Consider the following 7,774-nt stretch of genomic DNA (forward strand, 5'->3'; position numbering starts at 1 on the left):
TGGTTTGAAATTCTATGCATAAATATTTAAGCATGATCTCTATTGTAAGGATAGAAATGAGAAGCTTACTTGGAAGGTGTTTGAATCACTGTCTGAAAGATAAAACTTACATAAAAATATCAGAAGAATTATTTACTAAGTTATAAAGGGTAGTAACTTACTTGCAAAAGTGTTGGATAGCTTTGCTACAGATCTTTCGTACTCTGCAGATACCGCAAGATCCGCAATCCTACGTCCTAATGAGTCTTCAATGGCATCTGCATAAAAGAGCTCAATAGCCTCACGGAGAAGCTCAAGTCCAATCTGGTGTGTTCAGCAACCAAATCAATGAACCAACCAACTTCCGATACTGTGAGGCATCAACTGACCGGGTCACTACTGTAAGAAGACTGCTTCACGCCATATCGGGTTTCAACAATATGACACAACAAACCATTGAGGTAGGCTTTCTTTCATCTTCTTTGCACTTGGGTAACCATATTGGGTCTGGCAAAGGATACCATCCTATGAGGATACCCCGTCCAAGGGATACACAAAGCACAGCTTGGCTTTAATTTCTTATAGACAGTCACAAAACAATTCTTCTCCAACTGATGATGCGCAAAATTTGGATCTTCTTTGTAGAACCTAGCCCATTCTTATGTGAGGTTATAGCCCATGAGACATTGTTGGGCTCTAAGCATTTTGTCAAGGTCAAGGTATTACAGGGCAAGTTTTGGAGGGATTTCAAGGAATGGATGGAAGGGAAGGGAGATTACATGCAACCATGGAGGAGAAAGTAGAACCCAAGCCAACATTAAAACCAAATGAGGGAACTTTATAAGTAAAGGTGGAGATCGATAAACTGCTCAGAAAGAAAATCATTTATCCAGTGGTGGTAAAGGCAAGTTGGATATCACACAACAAGGAAAAGGAAAAGGTACCTAGGGTATGTAAACAAGTTTAAACATTAAAAGTGATGCAACCAATGTAGTGTTGTGCCAATGGTACATAAAACTACAGAGTCACAACAATACCGGATGGTTATGCTAGTATCAACAATTGTCACTAAACATTGTTGGGAGCTCTAAGGAAAACCACACATGAAGGAGACTAATTTGGTTATGAATTGGTAAATGGAACCATAGTTAAACCACTCAAATCCTTAAGAAATTTGAACGTCAAAACATTTCTTCATCCTACATTTATGGTGTTAAAGTTTTGCAAGTAACCAAGTTCAAGATCGTAGGACGACTCTACATGCAAATGACCATATTGGTCCATGATTGGGATATAAAACATCTACCTTAGAAAAAAGAACGAGATGGTCAAGGTGAACTTGTGAACTTGGAAGGTCAACAGTCCGATGGAACCCCAATGGCAGGGGGGGTAGGCTAAAAAAAAGAGAGTAATTTTTGAGGGAGCTTGGTGGAGGGAGCTTTTCTTGGCTATCCTCTCTCTCTACTTGAACAATCTCTCTCTAAATATTACCACCACCATCTCTGCCCACCACCGCCCAACCCAGCCTAGCCTAGCCTAGTCCACCTCCCTCTCCTTCTCCCTCCCTCTTCCCTCCCCCTCTTTCTCTTCCCTCCCTTTCACTCCCCCTCTCTCACTCTCTCTATCCTTCTCTTTTCTCACTCTCTATGTCCTCCCTATCTCACTCTCTCTCTCTTTCTCTTTCCTAACTCTCTCTATCCTTTGCTCTCTTTGGTATCTCTTTGTATCCTCCCGCCTCTCTCTCTCCGTCAATTCCCTCTCCCTCTCTCCATTGCACTCTCCCACCACCCTCCCTCTCTCTCCTTCTCCCACCCACCCTCCCTTTCCTCTCTCCCTCCCTTTCACTCTCCCATGCACCCACCCTCCCTCGCTCTCCTCTCTACCCTCTTCCCTCTCTCTCTCTCCTTGTCCCGCCACTATACCCACCAACCCACACTACCCTCTCTCTCCTTCTCCCACATTCTTCCCTCGCCCTCCCTCTCTTTCACTCTCCCACCCTCCCTCACTCTCCTTCTCTCACCCTTTCTCTCTCTCCCTCCCTTTCACTCTCCCACCCTCCCTCTCTCTCCTCTCCATCCTCTCTCTCTCTCTCTCTCTCTCTCTCTCTCTCCTTGTCCCACCAGTGCCCAGCCCACACTACCTTCTCTCTCCTTCTCCCACCCTCTTCCCTCCCCCTCTCTCTTCCCTCCCTTGCACTCTCCCACCCTCTTCCCTCTTCCCTCTCTCTTTCTCTCTCTCTCTCCTTCTCCCACCAGTGCCCAGCCCACACTACCTTCTCTCTCCTTCTCCCACCCTCTTCCCTCCCCCTCTCTTCCCTCCCTTTCACTCTCCCACCCTACCTCTCTCTCCTTCTCTCACCCTCCCTCTCTCTTCTCTCCCTCCTCTCTCTCCCTCTCCTTCTCCCACCCTCCCTCTCTCTTCTCTCTCCTTCTCTCACCCTCCCTCTCCTTCTCCCACCCTCCCTCTCTCTTCTCTCTCCTTCTCTCACCCTCCCTCTCTCTTCTCTCCCTCCTCTCTCTTCTCTCCTTCTCCCACCCTCCCTCTCTCTTCTCTCTCTCCCTCCCTTTCCCCCCCCTCTCTCTCTCTCTCTCTCTCTCTCTCTCTCTCTCTCTCTCTCCCACCCTCTGTCTCTCTCTCCTTGTCCCACCCTCCCTATGCATAATCTCTTCTTCCACCTTGTTTCTCTCTATCTCCCTCATCTTCACATGTATTTGCATAGCATTGCATGTGAATTTATTTTCTACATTTGTATTTTTGCATTTACATGACATAGGCTAATTATTTGAGAGAGAGAGAGAGAGAGAGAGAGAGAGAGAGAGAGAGAGAGAGAGAGAGAGAGAGAGAAAATAACATGATGACATTACACCCTTAGGATAAAAAATACTGCTCTTAATTACACCCTTAGGATAAAAAATACTGCTCTCAATTACAAATAAAACCAAGTTCATTCACATACACCTTTCAAATACAACTCTTCTATCATAACTTTTATTCAAAATATATAATAAACCAAGAATTTGACATAATTAATCAAAACAATGACAAACCCAAAATTTACTAAGGCAATTAATACAAAAGTCAAGGCAATCTATAGTTGAGACCACTTTATTCCAAAAAAGGTTATTACATGGGCTATTACAATCTAACATTGTTTAAAATTGAAAACATATCATAACTACCTATAGATCATACACCTATACACTTTTTTGGGCTACTCTATTCTTTAACTCCTCCTATAGGGGCTCCTCCGTCTCTTTGGCAATATATCCGAAACTTCACCAAGTGTCAATGGCACTTCCAATCTTTATGTTCCACGTAAAAAAATCTCCAAAATCAATAGGCTCATCAGCTACCATCTTCGTCCAAAGATTGCGGGCCTTTGCCGTGATTTTGAGATGTTTTGCCACATCTCCGCCCATTTTGTTACATAAATATTTACAAACCCTTTCCATTTTGTTACATAAATATTTACAAACCCTTTCCAGGGTTTCCTTCAGAGTATAGCTAGGGCCATTAGAAGAAGCCATCAGAGATGAACAAAAGTTAGTTGATGGTGGGTTGGTGAGGGTTGTAAGGAAGAGAATGATAGCGAGGGAGAGAAATACAAAGAGAGGGAGAGGGAGGCAACAAGATTTGGAAGTGAGGATTGGAGTAAGAGGCACGGGCCAAATTTATAGATACACAAAGAAAAAAACAAAAAGGTACTTTACATGGTTATTTACTAAATTTGGAAAAGTAGATGCATGGATTTTTTCTAAATTTAGAAAAGTACATGCATGGATTTTCCCTAAATTTAGAAAAGTAGATGCATGGCTATCCACTTTATTTTAAAAAGTAGATGAATGGAATGAATATATTCAAGCCATTGGCATATAACCATACTAATTGTCCTGCTAAAACATTAAAAAAATGAAAAGTAAATAGTCCTTACTAAAGAATTGAGACATGACATTTTATTATTGTAACATGAAGGATCTTTTCAAAACTACAATACAATGTCATCAACACTACTAGGTCCTTTTCACATTGTTCTCCTGCTGAACATTCGCACTAGGTCCTCCTTTTTTAGAGTGGGTTGATGTATAAACATATTATGGTTTGCATCTAGCCCAAAGATACACAAATATACAAAATAAAGGTGCTTGCATGTACAATATGTGAAAAGATGTAGGGGGGAAGAGAGCTTGAGCTCTTGCAAGCACACACACACACTCACAAAACCCTAATAGAGAACACACAAGGTGAGAGGCTGAAAATCTTCTTCTTCTCTACTCAACACTCAACACACCATATACAAGATAAGAGTACACATAATATGAAAGGTACTCAACCAATACATACACATGTTCTCTATAGTGTGAACCCGACTAAATGAGCTGGCGCTATAACTATGCCAGTCTCTAGAATGGCTGTCACATAGCCTGTCATCCCATTGGCCGCATATCACCCAAGATCTCACCAACCATGCCAGTGGTGTAAGTGTGGGGCCTATCCCCCAGGCGGGTCATCAGTGGCCACCGCCTCACTAGACGAGCTCGATATCTCAACACTCCCCCTCGAGCTCAACTCCATCTCATGTACACCAAGCGAAGCCCTGAATCTGCGGAGCTTCTCTGTACCCAATGCTTTGGTGAAGATGTCAGCTACCTGATCCTCTGTGCTGACATAAACAAGGTCAAGATCTCCTCCCAAGACCTTCTCTCTGACGAAGTGGTAGTGGACCTCTATATGCTTCGTACGAGCGTGAAAGACTGGGTTCCTGGCCAACTGTATACTGCTAATGTTGTCACAGTAAATGACAACTCGTCTATCCACTGATAGACCCAAATCTGCAAGTAGCTTTCTCAACCAAGCTACCTCACATGCTGCCATAGCAGCTCCTCTGTACTCGGCCTCTGTACTCGATAGAGCAACGGTAGGCTGCTTCTTGCTGCTCCAAGTCACAGCAGCACTCCCCAAAGAAAACATGAAGCCACTGGTAGATCTTCTATCTGAGATACTACTAGCCCAATCAGCATCTGTGTACCCATGTACACATATCTCTGTCCCAGTCTCATAGAATAGTCCACAATGCAAAGTAGACCTCACATACCTCAGTATGCGTCTCACTGCATCCAAATGCGGTTTCCATGGAACCTGCATAAACTGACTCACCAACCCAACAACATAGCTCAAATCTGGTCTGGTGATCGTCATGTAGATCAAGCTTCCTACTATGCTCCTATACATAGTAGGATCCTCCAAGATCTCTCCTGAATCTGCACTCAACTTGCCATTCTGATCCAATGGCACAGAAATAGGCTTACAGCCTGTCATACCATACTTGGACAACATGTCCAAGCCATACTGTCTCTGCAGTAATCCAATACCATGTGGTGACCTAATCACCTCAATGCCCAAGAAATATCTGAGCTCCCCCAGATCCTTCATCTCGAACTTCTGTCTAAGCAAGATCTTTACATCAAAGATCTCTGCATCGTGGTCCCCCGTAATGATCAAGTCATCTACATAGATGACAACAAGCACAACCCCTCTATCACCATGTCTCACATACAGCGAGAAATCTACATTGGCTACATGAAAGCCAATAGTGACAAGATATTCAGAAATCTTGTCAGACCATGCTCTTGGTGCTTGCTTTAAGCCATACAAGGCTTTCTTCAACCTGCAAACATGCTCGGGGTAACCCACATCCTCATAACCAGGTGGCTGCAACATATACACCTCTTCTTGCAAATCCCCATGCAAGAATGCATTCTTTACATCCATCTGATGTAAAGACCATTGCTTTGACATAGCCACTGCTATCACAACTCTCACCGTTGCCATCTTGGCAACTGGGCTAAAAGTTTCCTCATAATCAATCCCATATGTCTGCGCATATCCTTTGGCTACCAATCTAGCCTTGTACCTGTTTATGCTTCCATCACTGTTATGTTTAACTTTGTACACCCACTTGCATCCAATGGCTTTCTTGCCTTCTGGCAATTGCACTAAATCCCAAGTCTCATTTCCATATAGTGCATCCATCTCATCATCCATAGCTTTCTCCCAACACACATTTTCAACAGCCTCATCAATGCATGTGGGCTCAACAACCTGCACAACCTTTGCCATATATGCATAGTGATGTGCCACATAACCATCATATGTAAATCTCTGCATAGGGTTCTTCACTCTCCCTGATCTTCGCAGCTTTTCATTCATGGCTTCCATAGCCTTCTTTACACCAGGTGTTCTCATAGCTGGGATCCCAAGCTCCTCATCAAGGCTCATATCCGAGCCACTAGACTCTCCATCAACATGAGAATGCCCTGCAGAAATGTCAGGCATACCAAGGGGCTCAACCACTTTCTCTTTTCCTTTACGTGATATAGTAATCACATTTACAGGACTGGTATTATGACGCAGCCTGCCACTCCATGGTCTATCAACAACAGACCCACTAGATGAGGACTCTCCTGGTCCACTCAAAGACTGTGATTGCTGACCTGCATTCTGTGCAACCACACTTCCACTCACATCAGCCCCAACAGCTTCTTTTTCAGCAGCATACCAGCTGCTCATCTCATCAAAGACAACATCCCTGCTTACCCTCAACTCACGTGTAGCAGGATTATAACACCTGTATCTCTTTTTTTTTTTTTTCCGAGAAAAGATCCTTTCATTAGTTATGTAAAAAACCGCCCGGAGGGCTACAAAAGAGATCTCTCCTGCTCCTACCAGAGAGAAGAGCAGTGAATACATCATGGCAGCCCGGGAGACTCTCCCTAGGTGCTGCAAAATACAAGCATCAGTCTAAAGGACTGAGCGGCTAAATCATACAATGGGGGGGGGAAAAAGCCAAACAGGTGGCCTGTAGTGCCAACGGGGGGATCCCGTGTGTAGGGTATAGAACGGGCCGCAGCGCCAAGTGGTATGAAAGGCCTGACGCCGTAAGATCGCCTCATCCGAGTCTCCCCGGATGCGGTCGTACTGTCCTCGCAGGGTGTGGATCAACTCCTGCCAAATCCCCCGAACAGTCTCTGCTGGTGGCTCCAATCTCCCCTCAAAGGCCGTGAAGCACCGGGCCCTCCAGGTGAACCAGATGGTGAGGCTGCTGAGGAGCTCCCATCGTAAATCCCTCTCCTGTGTCCAGCTGGCGGACGAGAAATCCGGTGCCGGAACCAGGCGAGGCTGGCCCCTAATAAATCTGATGGCCTGACTGCCCTGCTCCATCTCATAGCCCATAGCAGGCCCTGACGAAGTCGACCAAGCAGCGGCACCCCACGTAAACATACCCTCTGGAGAGAGGGGGGCCAGAATACGCAGCATCCGCAGCCAAATCTGCTGTGCCTGAGGGCAGTCCCACAGGCAATGTCTCTGTGTCTCCATAGGGTGGCCGCATCGGACGCAGGCCGCCGGAAGACCGCTGTAAACAAGCCAAGTGCCAACTGTTGAGCCCCTGTGGGCGACCAGCCACTGAAAAGCCGAGATCCTGCGGGCCTGTCGACTAGCCCAGAGCCGAGCCCAGAAATCCTCCAGGAACTCCTGTGATAGTCCCTGCAATCGCCAATGCCCCGCTGCCGCTGGAGAAACCGTCCTCCTCGCCGTCAAGATATGCCGTCCCAGCCTAACAGTATACTGGAAAAATGTGATCTCTGTGGCCTCAAGGGATGCATAAGGATCATGCCACTCGTACTCTCCGGGGTCCCACTGCAGCCGGGCCAAGGGGCGCGCTGCATATGCCCAGATGCGCCAATCCGGGAGCACGTCCGCAGGGTCGGGGTCAATATGCCACTTCCGAGAAGCGGCA

The sequence above is a fragment of the Cibotium barometz genome, chromosome 7, assembly GCF_041138505.1.
Source record: "Cibotium barometz isolate CiBa-2024 chromosome 7, ASM4113850v1, whole genome shotgun sequence".
In the NCBI taxonomy this organism is placed as follows: domain Eukaryota; kingdom Viridiplantae; phylum Streptophyta; class Polypodiopsida; order Cyatheales; family Cibotiaceae; genus Cibotium; species Cibotium barometz.